Consider the following 18,359-nt stretch of genomic DNA (forward strand, 5'->3'; position numbering starts at 1 on the left):
CCCACCCACACATCCTGCATTTGGGGCAAAACAGACTGAGTTGTCGCATTCTGGTGCATTGTCTGAAGTATACTACAGTGCCTTAGACCAGTACAGAAAGGAGGCTATGCGAAAAGGAGACACAGAGTTATTCAGTGCATTCCATGTTTGATACCAGGCAGGGTGACCAGCTGTGTGGGAGCAACTCCCGTATGAAGCTGTAAAAGAACTCAGATGCTCAGTTAAAGATTTTTGGACTCAAATTGGCATATCCTATGAGCTTGTATGCTGCCACTGCAGAAGGATATGTTATGACCTCATATGATTGTAAAGTGCTGTGCCCTATGGCACTTCCCTCTATGCAGTGTACAGTTTGGATAACAGCACCAGGACCGAGCTACTGCGCGGACAATGGATAATTTGATGAACATGAAAAATATAGATCGAGGGCCTTGGTGGATCCCTGCTCAGCTCATTTTACTAGGTCATCACAAACCTCCTGCCAATGACAAGTCAGAGAATAAGACAGAATAATGTGGATTTTCCAGCTGCTTCTTCCCTTGTACCTGGAATCGCTGCCGCACAAGCTTTAACCACATTGAATGAGTTAGGATGTTGGCTGGCCAAACAGACCAATGTGACTAGTCTGGCCCTTGAAAAATTATTGATATGAAAAATATTGATGTGTGGATTTGTTGTATTGCTAGGATTTTTGGTCATTGTTATAGATCTACTGTGTTTGATGAACCTGATGTGAGCCATGGCGCAGAGGGCTATCCATCAAGCTATGACAGTTCGAATTCACACAGCCTTAACCTTTATCCAATTTAACAAACAAAAAAAGGGGCAAATTGTAAGGGCTTTTTCTGAAACCTGTGCAGGCTTTTCCTGATTGCTCTTGAGTCCTGGATGCGGAGAAAAAGGCTTTGTTTGCTCTCTGGGTGCCAGGCTGCAGAGTGATTATACCTTAAAATGTAGTGAGGAAGCAATTAGCACTCAATCTGGCTCTCTGAGCTCACCTGCAAGTCAGTTCTGTGCCCACCTGCCTGCAATGAGGGGCTGCCCAGAGCCTCCCATAGCTTAAACCAGGGGTCCTCAAACTTTTAAACCAGGGGTCCTCAAACTTTTAAACCAGGGGTCCTCAAACTTTTTAACCAGGGGGCCGGCGCACGGATGAAGCCGCAGGCAGTCATCTGTGGCTGCTTGGTTTCCACCCCAACCCCCGGCGGGGGGGTGTCTGTAAATACCGGGGGTCAGATTGAGGACCCTGGGGGGCTGTATCCAGCCCGTGGGCTGTAGTTTGAGGACCCCTGGCTTAAATCCTGATCTGGGAAGAAGTAGACCTCCTCAAATGAGCATGGAGGGAGTAAACAGCTTGGTGGAATGTGAAGTGGCTGCAGAGGTGCTTTGCTGCACAGAAGCATGTTCCAGGGCAGAACTTGGATGGGTAAGCAATTGTATATAACCAGCACTTACGGATGCAGTAAAGAATCTCACGTGGGGTCTGTGCCTTCATATGCCACAACTACCCACCATCTGGACAGCGGGGTCTTTGAATAAGCCTTTAGCTGAGCGCCAAAAATTGCAGCAAAATATCTATTAGACTGTGTTACATTGTGTCTATTAGACAAATGTTGTGAAGAATTCTGAAGGTTTCTAGGTGCATCTGGGACAACAGTTCTGTACTCAAATAGAAGTAAGCAGTTCTCTGACACCCTACCTGGTACTCCTAAACTGCATTTCTCATCAGTGGATCATCACTGTCCTATATTAGTTTCTTCTGATCCATGTTCCATGTTGAGATTCTCCTTCTCACAGCTAGATCCCCGCGTGAGTCCACTTGTTCTCATGAGGCAACAGCTTTTGCAGGTGGGACCCAATATTCTTCAGCTCATTATGCCATTCTTGACATTGGCCAGAAGTGGATTCCTAAGAAAGAGAGAGAACTGAGTCAGCATGTGCTGATATTTGCCCAGCTCTGTAAATTGTCATCTAGGAATTTCTGACCCAGGCATTGTTCCTATGTATTTAATAGTCCTTAGCAGATACTTTCTTCTATCAACCTGCCTAATCACTTCCTGAACCCATGTAAACTTTTAGCATCTACAGCATCCCATGGGAAGAAATTTCACAGCCTAATTATACGTTACACAAGGGACTGTATCCTCTTGTTTGCTCTGGACCTGCAAACTGCAGCCTACTAGTTGCATTATTATCTCCCAGTCCTTGTATTGAAAGAGGACATGAAGAAAACTTTCGTTTTCTCCATACCACTCAGGTTTTAAAAAGCCTCTTTAAGATTTCATCTCTTCTGTTCCCTTTTGAGGGAGTAGAATCTTAGTCTTTTAGCCATCCGTCACACAGTTGACCCTTGCTGTGTCACCCTTTCTATGCCTTTCAGTTCTGCTGGACGTTTTTGAAGTAGATGCAACACAACTCTATAGAGTCATCAGGATGCGAGCAGTGTAGAGATACACAGGTATGATAAAGTTCTCCCCTATGTTGTCAACTCCTTTTTCCAACATATGATTTGTATTTTGGACCCCTATAGAGCAGCATAGTTATATTTTCATGCAAAATATTATTCTACCCCCCAAACTTTGCTCCTAAGCGATAATAAACAACTGTTCTGCATGTGCTCAAACATCTAATTTTCACAGGCTAAGCACCTCCTGTTTGAGACTCACAAAAGTTCCTTCATTTAGTTCATCTGATCTTGACCCAGTGGTTGGTCTTGCGTGTTGATCCCACATGAGGTAGTAGATGCTGTCTTCTGTCCACTATGGTAGAGGACTGCTGCCTTTTTTGTAGCTACAGAACTCTGATAGTTCTCTAGGTAATAAAACATTTTGCTTGCATATAAAAGATGTGAGTCTCCAGAGGGGCTTAAATCTACTGGCACGTTGTACTGGAAAGGATGAAGCACCACCTGCAAAACGCACACAAATGTTCACCTGTGTAAACCAGAAACTTTCACTATTGCTTTCAATTGAGCATGTATATAAGTAAGTTCTTACACACCTTCCCCCACGCAGACATGCACTGGGGAGAAGTGCAATTGCAAAATCTGAAATAAAATGAAATATGGATTCATAATGATTCAGTTTCTGGGAAATTTTTGCATGGCTTAGAATAGAAAGGGCAAAGACCAGCACCATCCATGAATGAATCAGAAAAACAGCAAATGTGCAAGCATCCAACCAGAGGTATGGCTGGGTCAAGTTTGTTTCTCTGATTGTCTCTTTGCCCACTGGTTACAATGAGAGTAAAAACATACATGAAAATTCAAAATCACACTAGTTTTTGAGAGGTAAAAAACAACAATAAGGCCACCCAGGCTGAGTGACCAGGATGGAGCCCTGGGTGGTCTTGCACTGAGATACATCTGCCACTTTCTTCAGCTGTTCTGTTTAGGTCACTGCCTCATTTTTGTGAAGTGATGTTAAAAAGAACATGTGGTATAAGCAGTGATGGAATCACTGAACCATGAGGCAGGGTGACCATCTGAGAACCCCTTCAGTTGCATGACTGCTATTAATGCAGCATTATTCTAAGAGTCATCTTTAAATGGATGGCACCACATTCCTCATAGCTTCTCTGAGCCCTTCAGTCTATGGAAAACAATCTTTATACCGTACTATAAAGACAGAATCCTTTAAAAGTTACAGCTTAAGCTCCGTATCCAGACAGGCATTTCCATGTTTTGCAAAGTTGTGGTATATGTAAGACTTGCCTAATCTTAATCCTATATATAAAGCACAGTGAAGCATGACCCAAGATTAATCTAAAGTGGCCAGACCAAAAGCGGAGCAAGAAATCTTCCTGATCTTCTTGAGTATGTGTGTGTACTGTTCTTCAAATCCAGTTTATGCTGGAGCACACAGGTTATGATCTAGCAGCCGTTCTGGATACAAATTTGCCTAAAAGTTTGGCCACTGACTGTAGGAAGTATGGCTGCTGGGCAGGTGGCTCCAGCCTAGGCCGTGCTGGCACTGGTAACTCTGGGATCAGAAAATGGGCAAAGTGAGTTCTCCAAATGCACATTTACTACATTAAAGGATGCTTTTTCTCCTAATGCTTTTGCAATACTTCACTTAGATTATGATTATGGATAGCAATGAGAGTGCCATGAACCACAGTATCACAGAGATTGTAGACCAGTCTTTCAACAGAAAGGTTTATGTTTTTCCAAAACACCTCACATCCATGAAATATTTCAAAATACTAGGCTTTCTGTCTACATCTGCTGAATGGAGAAATGAATCTGGTGAGCTGTGTCTGCCAAACCACTGAGCTGGCAAAGATTTTGCTGAAGACTTCAGCAATTTGCAGCTGGCCAAAGGCCTGTTATTTATCTAATTTACTGACAGCAGTTTTATTTTCTTCTTCAGGCATCAAGCTGAAGGATATTGTAATGTACTTGGGCTGTAGCCCCATGAAAGACAGCAAAGATTTGATGTGCTCATTCTATGTCTTCCCCAAAAGTTTTGACAACATTTTTCCACTTGCCCTAAAAGCAAACTGTTCTGGTAGATATAAATACTGAGTTAGCTGATTTATTGTATGCCTGTAGGTTCCTTCACAGGTCCTACAGGACATGGTGTCCTTGGGATTTCCATTGTGATCTGACAGGTAAAAGTACTTCAGAAATTCTGAATTCTGTGCACTGAGCTTAGCTGGATATTAGCCACTCAGAAGAAATTGAAGTCCTGGAAAACACAGGCAAATATCTCATCCAACTATTCAGAGTGCTTACTGAAGGCTGAAAGTCTGTTCATTTCTCTTTTCTGCCTGAGAAGAAGGACACTGGAGCCCACATCTGCTATCCATAAAAGCACCCTATCTCCTCCTCCCCATAAAAGCAACCTCATGACTTCTACCCTTTGGGTAAGGTGAAGGAGCAACTCCAGCCATCAACTGTTGAAATTGTTCCACATTGCAATTAAAAAAAATTTAAAAATACAAAAAAAAAAAAAAAAAAAAAAGAAGAAAAAGAAAAAATCCAATCCAGATTCACTCAGCACAAAGACAAGAATGAAAATGAATCACCAATTGAGTGATGAGTGTATTCTGCTGGGAGGGAGAGAGTTTGAGGCTCCAGCTCCTCTTCAGAAGAATATGTGTTTTATATATTTGTGTGATGGACACTTCATCTCACATCCCAAGGCTTCCCCACTCCAGCACTGCACCAATTACTTGCCAATCAGACTATCAGATTAGTACACACACTTTTTTTGGATACCACCTCTGGTTTCCATAGAAACTGTTTTAAGCCTCATCCTTTCTCAATTAGAACTTTTTATAATTTCTCCACCCTTATGAAATCGTTTGTGGTTCCCATGGTAATCACTGAAAATTCGTTATCTCCCAAGTACTGCTTCTTAATCAGAGGCTTCACCCGTAGCAATGTCCTGCTGGAGCAATAAAAGGTACAAAGTTCTAATCCTCTTTCTGAGCAAGAATTGTGTCCTTTGCTCACCCGTAAGGCCATGTACCACAAACCCATACTGAGCCTCTTCACTGTGACGTCAAGGTTTTGGTCACTGTAAGATTTCCTTATAGTCACAGAGCATGCTACAATGTCTCCATTTTATTGATTGCAAAGATGATGCACCCAGATTTACACTGATTTTGCCCAATATGGTTCCACAGGTCAAGTTATCGCAACAAAGCTTTTAGGAAAATTCAGATCCTCTTTGCTGAATTCAGCTTCTGTCCAGTTCCCTTTTCACTGGATCACAGTGCCATGCACTCTCGTACAAAACGGGTGCTAGCGGTCCAAATGCCCCATGTAAAATGCATTCATGTTCAGGTGTTTATAACACCACACAGTCAACGCAAACCAAATTTTTACACATATATATACCCACCCACACGTACACATGCTACATTTATAATGCATTTTATACACTTTCCTGCAAGCCTAGATAGTAATTTCCATCACTGTAAATATGTCAATTCATGATTATAGGTCCTACTACAGTTCCAGACTTCGAAGGCTTGCTTTGACACTAAATGCAGTGATGTAGCTGATCTCAGCCCATTTTTTTTCAAAAATCAGCCCACATTCCTCATCCTCTAAGACAGTACTCCTCTGTGTCCTGTTCTGTTCCTTTCATCAAAGTTCAGAAGCAAGGCTTGTAGATAGTATCCTCTGGCCTTTCTGACTCAACTCCAACATTTCAGCAACTTCTGTCTTTAGCCATGCGTGACACTACTAGTCACCCTTCCATTAAAATACTAGTTGTACTTGCCTCTTACAGCTGATTCTGGAGTTCTTCTGGTAATGAGAGATAAAAAACAAATTATTTTTCAAACTTCAATTTAATATCAAATACACGTATGTGCATACATCTTCTGGATGTACAAGTTGTCACTTGATAGAGTTAAATCCCATCCTCTCCTGTTCTAGTGCAGCCAGGAGTTCACCCAGGAGTTTCAAGTTGAGATGGGACTACTGTAATCAGCCATCATGATTTCTAGCCAGTAACTGCTGCACCGAGTTCCTCCTTCTTTGAAATAAACAATATCTTTTAGAAAGATACCTACTCATGACTGAAAAAATTAAAGTGAAAGAACACCATTTTTCCTCTACAGAACTGTCCCTAGTAGTTAGTTACTAGAGGTATGCTTTTTGTTTGCAGTAAAATGTGCCACATGACACATATCGATCCTATAGAAAATACTATCTTGTGCATCCCTATGTGTTCAATACTTTTTCTCCTGCTCCCTCAGCACAATATATCATCCCACCAAGACATCTCAGACATATCTTTTTTTTTTAGGGAGAACCTCACCGTGTCTTTCAAATGTGGAATATCTTTCTCAAAGAGACATTAATCCAGCATCTGAGCTAGTGGGTTATGATCTCAGATCTGGATATATATGTACCATTATGTACTGGAGATTGCATATGTGTTGGGACCTCTTTAAAAACAGGGCATGTCATCTGCAGTACTGCAGACGGGGTTTGTTGATGGAGAAAATGATAGATAGTTGACAACAACCTCATGCAGAATTGCTCCATTTTGTTCATCAGCTCAGGTTATTTCCATGCCCACAGAAAACCAAGGTTCATAGGCCCATGTCAGAAGTTACTCTTTATGTTTCACAAGAAGATAAATTTTCAAGATGGGATACTAGCTGCCTACCAGAAAGCTCCTTCAACACTCTGTTCTCTCTGTGGTTGGCTACAGTCAGAGATTTCCCATCAGAGGGAATTGTAATTATCTTGGTCTATATAGCTGGTAGGCCTTAGGAACTGTTCATTAGTACTAAACAGGGTATCATTTTAAAGCCTTATATAGCATTTAAAAACAACAGAATCCTAGGGTTGTTAAGACACATCAGAATTTCAGAGAAAGTTCTGTAGACTTGTATTCAAATAGGGAAGGCATCTTGAAATATTTGACATTTTGGTGGCTCAAAAAGGTTAAGTGAATACCTGATAGTCATGTAACTAAACACTGGCATCCATTTGATAACCAAATAAAGGTATTTGGAACCTACAGCAGATCAAAGAGCAGCAAACCCATTTCATTTATATATTGAAAAGCCAATGGATGTCACTTGTGAACAAGCCTCAAAAGGAAACAAATTCCACAGAGGTTTGTTAGCAGCTTTATTAGACACAGACAGTAAGCCCAGCTTGGAAAGAAAATAAGAATAATAAATAAAATAGAATTATTTTAGTACTGTTCCAGAAAGTCAGTAACTCATCACAAAGAACAATTTTTTTTGCACAGAACATGAAAGCTGCAGGTGGGTTTCAGTTTGGTCTGGTGTCTCCCCACAGACAACACACCTTAAAGAAAGAGCACGCCTCTTAGAAAAAGGAATTAAGCTTCAAAAAAATGTCCCAGGCATTTTAAAGGCTCTCAAGACCAAACTATCTGCAATAGAGAGTTTGAATGCATTTATTGGTGTTCTGCCCCTGGGAGATGGGGAAGGGCTCTGTATACATGCTGCATGCTTGTGTGTGTATAAGTCTTACAGACAGTGATACAAGATCAGAATTACCTTTTCAATGGTCCTATTAGGTACAGCTTTGGGAAGATCCCTGTTAAAATGGGCCTCTTTATATAAAAGGGTGTGTGCCCTCCATAGTGTGATGTGCCTAGCGTGCTTCCATCAGCACAACAGTCCTGCTTCCATCCCACTGTGCATTAATTAGTTCTACCTCACCCAGCCTCAGCTTTACCCCCTCAGAAGTATTGCTCAGCCTGATGCCAACAGAAAACAAACAAGGAACTAGACATTAAGAAATCCAACTTTTAATTAACATCTCAAATTCCAATCGAGTGTTAGTTTCTTAAATTGCCTGTATTTAACAGTGTAAGCATTTTCTGGTCCCCCAGCAAGGTTTGGAAATAAGAACTGACAGAGGTGAATGATGCAGGAGAACATACACATCATTGACATGAAAAAAAGGATATTGCAGCTGTTGTTTACCTAGAGGTAAGTTTCTCCAAGCCTGAATTAACAAAATGACAATGCTCTGATTAGATTACCCTGTTAATTTTGCACTAAACCAATTTGTGGCTTTTTCTCAGGCTTTTTCCATGGAAAAATGTAGGCATCATAATACTTGCCTGGTACGCAGGATCCTAGGCATCTAAGATCCAAGACCCAGCAGCCAGTGCTGATTCCCTGTAGGACTGCACAGGGAGACTGGGTACTTCTGCATCCTTTTATTCATCCTTCCTTCACCCAGCACAGGCAGTAGGAGGGTTACTTTAGCTTCTCAAGAACTAGAAGTCTTGAAGTCCCCCAACTCCCCCTGAAGAAGCCACATACGTCCACCCCCCAAAAGACTTGAGCAGGGGTTTCTTTCCATTTCAGAGCAATGCTGCACCACTCACAGTTGTCATTTCTATGTCTTTTAACAGAGATGCTGGGATCAGTGCTCCCCTCAAGGTAAGAGGTATCTTGCCTATGCCTGTAACTCCAAGCTTCAGAAGGAGACATCTCCACCCCTTGTGTCAAAAGAAGAAAGGATCACAACTTCCATTGACCCATTGGGCAAAAGCACAAGAGGGCTACGGTCTGCTCTGCCTTCACAGGGAAAGGGGAGGTCTGGGTTCCTCTCATGGCTTCTGTGCTTGTTAAATGCAAAGTGTATGACCAGCCTTGGGAGGAGGATTGGAACCTAGGTCTTCTGCTTCCCAGATAAGGCAAGGAATTTAGGTTTTTTTTGTCTGGATCCCAGACAGACTTTGGTGCAGATTCCAGGAGCAGAGAACAAGAACAGAGGAGCACTTTAAGAACCTGAAAAAAATTGGTGTTGAATACTCACTGGTTGAATATGTGTATGTGTCTAGTGGGAGTCGAACACAGGGGTTTAAGCTTGTAATTGCTTTGACTCCTGCTTTTCATGTTCGTATTCTTACTGCCAGAGTCAACTCCTACTCTTTTCACTCTCCAATACTATCTTCTGAAGTCAGTGAGTCTGCTGAGAAAGCAGATAACCTTTTATCGAGATCAACATTTGAACTGGGTCACCTGCAGCCAACATGCAAGAAAGGGAGTAGGATTCCAATCACCAGTCTTAAGTCAGCTTGGGCTTCACAGGTCCTGTGAATTTCTCTAGCAGAAAACACATTTTCAGCAGATTCTGCATTGTCTCAGCTGCAGCTGTAGCTAGAATCCCAGTATTGCAAAGCTGGGGGTAAAATTTCAGTTCCGAGAATAAACAAGTGCATATATACTTCTGTATAGCATGAGAGATTCTGCTCAAAAATTGCACAGGTGACTTTATTTACATCTGTGTCAGTGAGGTCAGAATCTCATCCAGAACGTTCAGCTTTTTGTCTCGGGTAGCAAAAATGTTCACACTCTAACTAAATCTGTCTTATAAATCACCTTGACAGAACTCATAATTCAACATAATAGGGTTCTTTGCAGAAAGAATCGTCTCTCAGCTGATGCAAGGGGATGGACAAGATAACCTAAGAGAGTTTTATGTCTATGAAAAATTCAGTTCTTGACCCTTTTCTTATTCCTCTGTGACTCTACCCATTCAGGAGCAGTTATATCCTGAACATTAAGGAGATTTCTTTCCATTAGCTCCCCAGATCTCTTTGCTAGTCAATATGCTGCAGCATTCTCCTGGTTAACATATTCTGCCTTTATATTCTTTGCTCCAAGACTCATTATTCTACAGTTATCTGCACCAAAGTGAATTTGTCATCTTTTTGCCCAATTACTTAAATGATCTAAGACCTTTTGTGTCTAACTGCATTGTTCTTCATTATTTACCTCTCCTCGCCAATTGCTGGCACCCAGAAATCTTCCTTTCAATACTATCCAAGTCACGTCTATAAATGATAAAGCATTTAAAAAGCCATGGTATAACACTCACAGTGAAATGCCTTCTCACTTGAGATGTGGAAAACAAACACAGTTTCTGTATGTTTTACACATCTTAGTCTGATGCCTTCCTGTCACTCACTACCTGCAGCCTTCAGATGTAAAAAGCACATATTGAAGCTGCCAATGCAAACAATAATTTATGAGCTGACTATCTCAAAGGCCATAAATCAAAGGAATATTTTCCACCTAAGTGGACTCCCTAGGTTGGAAAATAACCTTATGAGTACATTGATGGCTGTGAGACTTAGTAATTATGCAGATTCTTTCTGCTGCCTCGATTGGCCGGGAACAAAGGAGATGTGGTCATTTTCCTCAGAGCTACGTTTTCCCACCTAGCTGGAGAGACCCCCTTCTCCTCACTGATATGGTATCTTCTGTGATAAAGTCATGCCGGTCAGGTCAAACTCTTCATCATTCTCAGGGTAACAGCTCTGTGTAAAGCTTCTGAGGGATGATTTTCACTGCACCAAGTGCCAGAAAGAAATGTTCAGAAGTTTTTCCAAAAACATGAATCAATGTCACTGGTTTGGGCTACCTTAATTGGACTATATTTAGCCACCCACCAACACCAGATCAGTGCAGAATCACTGCACTACACTTTAAGGGTATAAAGGTAGTAGCACAAACATTGGAGAAAGCAATAAGCCACTAGAAAAGCTAATCAAATAAAAAGTAAAACATCTGCCATTACAGCATCTTTGCTTCTTAGTTTGTTCCTCCTCCCCTGCCCTATAGTTATCCAATACAGAAGATCCTCTAACAAGCTCATTCCTAATTTCTTGCTCCAAAAATTCCCTTTCACATGTGGGTCACTGCATAGATGAATCAGTTGGTACAGCTACATCAGAAGATAACTTATTTCCCAGTTCACTTCTTGATCCTGGTCCCTAGGTTGTTCGCAAGGCATAAACAATTCACCTCAAGCTGGAGCTCACAAAGATGAGAGGCAGAGGAGGACTACTAGATCCTGTCTTCCCACCAGAGTAATGGTAGGTAGCTACAGGAAAGCTGAGAGCTCACGTATTTCCTTGGTGGGTCTCTTTGGCTGTTTCTGCCCTAGACAGCAAGCAACTGGGATGATCAACCCGATGCTGGAACCTTGGAGTTTCTTGACCTGAAGACCAGTATCGAGTCTCATAAAAAACCTGATCAATCACAAGAAGCTCATCTAACTGGAGAACAGTATTTTCTAGATGGAAAGAAAATCCATCAGGCCGCAAGGTACCTGAATTTGAAAACAGAGATACCTTCCTAATGTCTTTTCAAGAGAACCCGATTTACAGTCTTGAAAGATGTACTCAAGAAAGTTCCATCTCCATGGAACTTTCAGGACTGGTCTATATTGTGTTTTCCAGTGCCTTTTATAGTAGAAATTTTAGTATTTACCAGAGCCAAGTGGAGACTATCACCTTTCTACTACAGTAGTCAAGATGGGCATACTGGATTTGTCTACATTACAGTTATAGTTTGTATTCAGGATTTGGAAGTGAATTTCTCAGTCATACTTGCTGCACTTCCCTTCACGAAACAGAATTGCACATGAAATTTCCTTAATTTAGGATTAAACTAAACCAAAATATGTTGTCTGGGAATGCATCTAAGGCACCTGAGCCCCAAATGGTGATCCATGAAATCAGTTTACAGGTACATCGTTATAAAACCCTCCACCTTTGTACCGTGTGGGTGTCAGGTATTCAGCCAGGCTGCTCATTATTTTATTGCTATGCTAGCAATTTGGAACTGAATTCTTGTATTTCCCATGAAAACACACCCGTAAAGTGGTTGCCACCTCCTGCTGTTTTTCAGTTGAACATATAAAATCCCTGTCAGAAAAGACCACAGAGGACATGATGGTGTGAGGACTGTAAATAGTCTTGTGAACTTTGTGAAAAAGCTGCAAGAGGGATTAGGGAAGCATGTGACTAGTGGGGAAAAAGAGACAAAAAAAGGAAAAAGGGTTTGTAGGGAAATCAGATGGATACTGAAGGAATGAAGAAAAGTTTTGATGCATGAGGGAGCCTGAAAGTAGGGAGAACAGTAGCAAGAGCTACAGGAAAGACCAAAAGACAGGTAGGGGAGCAAGTCCTCTCTTGGCAGCCAGAGAAGAAGATACATTTTAAGGTAATTTCTGTTCTTTGTGAACAGACAAAGAGTTATTTTTACTTCCAAATGCACTGTCCTGTTCTGTGAGTGGACAGCACAGCCTTTCCATTTCAAAAGACAGGAAGAGTATAGCCTATCTTTCTTAGCCGGGCTCATTAGTTTTGGATTCCTGTTTCATAGACAGAAGAGAATGAGCAACATACACACAGAGACACGCACACAAACACCAGACTAACTCACCACAAGTTCTGGTTGCTTCGACCCTGCTCCTAGTCTTTTCTCTGCTCACACTGAGAATCACATTAAAATCAGGTTGCAAGGTCTTGCAGTGTAGAAGCCGTGTCATAGCTATTAGTTTTCTTGCCTTGAAACTCCTCAGCGCATTTTTTGCAGGTTGAAAAGTAACAAATAATTTTCACCTATACCGGTGAAGTCTGGGAGCAGGCAACAACTGTGATAGAGAAGAGTAGATGCTGGAGACACATCCTCCACTTGTGGTGACCAATACGTGAGATCTTTCACCATCTGTAGCAATCCATTTCAGTCTTAAGTCCTTCTTAAACCTCCAAGTATATGATGCCACCAGCGAAGGGCACCTCCAAATAAAATACATTAGTAGATATTTCCCATTCCTCCCTTGACACCCTGAACAAATTCATCAAAACCATGATGATCATTCGCATCTTTACCAGTAGCAATATTAGAATGATGAACATTGTGAAGTTACTGATGAATCTGTTGAGGCTGCTGGAAACGCCATGCGTAGAACTGGCCAGTGCTCCTGAATCTTCAAGCCTTTCCATATGTTTTTTCAGGGCAAGATGTGGAGATACTGACGGGACTGTCAGACCCCAGTATCCATATGCAGCATCCATTCACAGCTGAAGGCTGCTTCCCTCCCAATGCTCCTAATGGAAAAAGGAATCAGGAGCAAAGCCCTCCCTCTTTCTTCTCCTCCTCCCTTTTGCAGTTAGGGCTGGAAGAACACGCAGCAGAGACATGCTGTATCCCATTAAGGGTTGTAGCAGTAAACAGACTCTTGAGCAACACCAGGGATTGTCATGTTCTCAAGTGCAGTAGCTAACAAACAGCCGAGAAGTTTCTGGATGAGCAGTTCACAGAGGCTGCAAGAGAGATTACCAGTTTCGTCAGGCTTCCCACCGTTTGTTGCCAGAGATCGCTGCTCCAAAGGTCTCACTACACTGCAGATGCTGCTTATTGAGAGCAGCTTCTAAGCACTGAAATGCAGAGAGATGACAATTCAGAGACTAGGAGAGCACAAGGCATATATCAGGAGACCAGGGAATTTGCTGGTTGTGTATCTGCATCCTCAGTCTCTCACAAAAGTACAGAACTGCCCATTTTTTACTGTCATCCTTAGCTGGTCTTTGGGAAGTATCTCTGTGGATTGACTGTCCTTTCCTCTTTCTTGGGTTCTTGGAGAGGAATGTCCAAGAACAGCTATTTCTCCTGCTGAGGGAGTAGATGCACATCTAACTCTAAAGGAACAGCAGTTCTAAAGGAACTTGCAGTTCTGCAAGCATTTCTCAGTCCAGCTTTTGCAGTGAAAGTAATTTCTTCTGGTGTCTGCAGATCTTGCTTTTCCTGCCTGTTGGAGAAGAGAGGATCACCCCCACACCTTGCTCTTCCTGGAACTCATACAGCAGTCAGAAGCTGTGGAAGGAATTGAAATTCATTTAGCAGGCTTGGGAGAAAGGAGAATGTAGAAGCTTGAGACAATATTGGTGCTTCACCGGTTTCTTCTGGAGTGCCATTTTAGCTTCTTGAGGACTAGGTAGTGTCCATCATGAAAACAAATAAGGCAGGGATGTTCAGTGCATATGCAAAGAGTGACTACCTGCTGGCTTTCCTGCTGTTAATAAGGCATATCTGAGCTAATTTAACAAGGCTGTTAGACCAGACCATCAGCAGATTATGAGTCTGGGAAGTCCAGAGCCATGGTATAAACTTGAATGCTGCAACTGAAAGCTGAATTTGATTGTTGTATTCTGCCACCCGTTTGACATTTATTTTAACAGTAGTCAAACCCACTTGAGTTTATGCGAGTCCATTTCCTCCTGGAACTGCCTTCCATAATTATTCTCCAAATACTTAAATTCTTCACCTTTGTTCAAAATTACATGTATTTGTCGGAGGGAGGTTTTTTTTATCACAGAAATGTGTCTTTATTTTAAGATTTTTTTTCTCTTAATCCTTGCATAATAAAAACTTGCACTGGCACCTCACCCCACCTGGCTAGCTTGATTCTTTCATAGATTTGCAGTTCCTTTCTTCTTTTCCTTATTTCATCACAGAAGTTGAAACGGGCCTGAAATCCCTAGTAGCTTGAATTAATTTGGGAAGAACTAGTGTCAAAAAAATCCACGCAGAAATGATGCTAAAGAAATGTTCAGGAAAGTAATTTCTTCCTCTAAATATTTCATTATGACAGATTCCCAGGACATGTTACTGCTCAATCCCTACAGTACTAGACTAATCAGTACCTTCAGGAAAAATTAAACTCAACTAACTTTACCTGCCTGCAATGTAGATGTCTGCACCTGAGCTTTTAATCTCCCATGGAGAGCTACTGGTGTTCCCACAGAGAGCTCAGAGTTTAGGATAAATCTGACCAAAGATATGGTGAAATGTATCATATCCTGAGCTCCACTGACCATACGGATCAGCTCTGCATATCTATAAAGGAACTGTGGCTTTCTCAGGTGGAGGTGGCTGCACTGTAGATTAACACATCTAGTCATATGTATTTTACATAGTTGTACACCCAGTCCTGCCAGCAAGGAGGTATAGTGAGGGAATAGAGCACACTGAGGGTGGGTGGCATCAGTAAAATGTAACATGCAGGCTCCAATGTATCCCTTCTGAGTACGGGGAAACAGGTATTTCAGCAGCTCATAACTAAAATTGATGGGGATGAATTTTAATAGGTGTAGCAAAAGGCACATCCCTGGCACAAGGAGGATGTCATGTCTGCTATGGAACATCTGGATGCACAGCTTCCCGACAGATCTCAGGACCTGGGCAAAACAAGCAGTTTTTCCATTTCCTTGTTACATCTTACAGCCAAATAATCTTTGCTGATATTAAGGCATAGGATTTTTTTTGGAAAAAATTAATTTAAAAAAACCAAAACACTAACCAACCAACCAAAAAGTACCAGAAAGAAGTACCTCAGAAATAGGCAGACAGACTATTTCAGCCAAAGCAGTTATGTTATTCCATGATTGTATGAAAGTCTGGCAAAACTTTTGAAAAAAGGGGTCATGTAGAAGTGAAATGTTAGATAGTTTTATGGGCTGCACTGTCAGCTCTGACTATGCTTGTTCCCAAATAAAGACCCAACAAAGATTTAAAGCCTAACATTAAAACTACTTTAATTTGCTCCTTCATTTTAAGAGTAGGTTTTTCCATAGACAAGAGGTTAATAATAAGATACTGGAAAGGGTACAGAAGGTGATTGCATAGCTTAGATTAAAGCAAGATTCACTGGTACACAATCATTTGCTCCTGTAATTGCATTCAAGTATATCTGTATTTGATTGCCCAGGTTTTCTTTCGCAGCGCCTTTAAAATGTTGTTCCACTACCTGTGGTGAAGGTACCTATGGAATGAATGGGACTTGATGTTTTAAACCACCATGTACTGAGCAAATCACTAACAAGGGAGATTTAATACTGTTTCATTATGTGTTTAATGGGATAAAGATCATCAGAGGTTATCATAGTTAAGGGCCTTTCTTAGCCTGAAATAACGTAGTTTAAAAAATAAATAAATAACTTCTACTGTGGTAAAGCCAGCTTCTTTAAAGTCTGTGGGAGTCTTTACTTACAATTGAAGCCACCTAGGGAACTGCTGTCTATAGTTTTACTCAGCCCTGAAAAAACTTTTCATTTCAGGTTGGATAGGCAGGTGCTGTTCTCCAGCCCTGGGCACCTGGACCACTGCTGACTGCTGTAGCATTTGCTTTCTCAGTGCCTGCTTAAACTTCCTCCAGACCTTAACTGTTCCCTGATATTTCTTCATTCAAGACTCCCTGAGTTCTTGCTCCTGGTCTGATCGGAGGATGTGCCCGTATACATTACGTACACACCAGCTGGTGTCAGTAGGACCGATCTTGTATATAAGGCCTTTGACACGTGTGTAGGGGAGGCATGAGTGGGACGTATACAAAAGGTATCCAGAGATGTGGATGAAGAGCATAGCAAAGTTCCCCTGCTGGAGAGAAAGAAGAGGTCACCTCCATTTCTTTGAATCCATGCTTCATTAACCATGAATCTCATCACCTCCATGTCTTCAGTGTAGCCCCCATTCACCACCTCACTGACCTTGATTTTGAAAATGCTAGTAAGCTCTCCTGTGCCCCAAGAGGAGCAGCCCTATCTAGTGTCCTCTACACATCTATTTGCTACAGGCCTTGCCGGTATCAAAATAAGCAGGACTGCAGGGATCCTGATCCTTTGTGCTACTCTGCACGGCATTCAGTTGCACAGAATCATCCACAGATTCATCCCTCTTCATTGCGCAGAACTCATGAAAGCAGATGTGTCCGATTTACTTGGTTTTCCTCCAGAAGTGCATGCCTTTACACACCTTCTTTGTGCATGTCTTCTTTGATTGGCACCAGTCAGGAGGTGGGTGTCAGAAACAGTCAAGGGCCTTGAGTCAGCCTGCGTTACTAACTGAGCCTGGGAAGTTGTTACCTGTCTCGTAATGTTGTACCCAGTGATATTTTCCACAGTAATTAGTGAATATAAATTTTTCTTTTAAAAGGCTCATATTTTCAGAACTGACAGACCCAAAGCTTGGTATCTATTTATCAGCATTCAGTCTGTACCTGAGAGCAAGGGGACAGAGGTGTAGAAGGACACAGAGAGCTGGCAGATACATGACATCATGTTGACCACTATTAGGTTGAATTGAGCCACCAGTTCAGTGTACTATGGTGGAATGCCAAGAGGATCTGCAGCATGCAACCAAATGGCTTATTTTCAATTTTGAGCGGGGCAGGGGAAAAGTAATTATGGAGCTCCACAAGATCTGGGTGAGTTCTTGCCATTTTGTAAAGCTCTGTGATCTGGAAGGCTATGGAGGGAGCAGAGGGTTGAATGGATGGGCAACAGCAAGCAAAATGCAGCCTGAATAGGTAAAAGGTAACTGATGGAGGTGAACCTCCACTTCAGAAAGTTTAGCCCAAAATATGTCTTTGACTGTGTGAAAGAACTTCACAGAGCCAGAAGTATTTTTCCCCTTTAACATTTTTCTTTTAGTTAACATTATGCTGCTACTGTATTATTATCACAATTACGTTTTCCTCTTTCCCTCTCTCTCCTTCTCTCTCTTGCACACACGTACACAAAATCGATAGAAAGAAATATTGAAAACGTCCTATTTTGCCTCTTATTACAAAAAGACTTTTGCAGCAGCCAGAGGTTGTGGGGTTTACGATTAAGTGGCATTGCTAACTGTACCTAGACAGATAGGAACATGAAACACAACAAAAGGCTGAAAATTATAACTAAATTTAGGACTGTCTGAGCCTTGGTTTTTCAATTCTGAACCCCTTTTTGAGTCTCTCATGGCCAGTGAAACAAGTTAATAGGGCTAGAAAATGAAAAGCCCTTTTTCTGTTTTGTCTTTTAATAATTTAAGGGCACCTCCAGCAACCAAAACAAATATATTTATCATTGCACACAAAGCCTTTAGGCGTGAACTCTAAAGAGGCACATTAGTGTCAGTGCATCTGGTACACTGTCACTTTCCAGTTTAGCTTAACTCTTGCTTCTCCTTTGTTCCAGACACTTGTATCTGAAGAAATGCTGTCTGCTGCTGCTTCCCCACCCCCACCCCCCACCCCCGAGGAAATAAAGAAGTATATAAAATATACA

The sequence above is a fragment of the Falco biarmicus genome, chromosome 3 (genome assembly GCF_023638135.1).
Source record: "Falco biarmicus isolate bFalBia1 chromosome 3, bFalBia1.pri, whole genome shotgun sequence".
Taxonomy (NCBI): domain Eukaryota; kingdom Metazoa; phylum Chordata; class Aves; order Falconiformes; family Falconidae; genus Falco; species Falco biarmicus.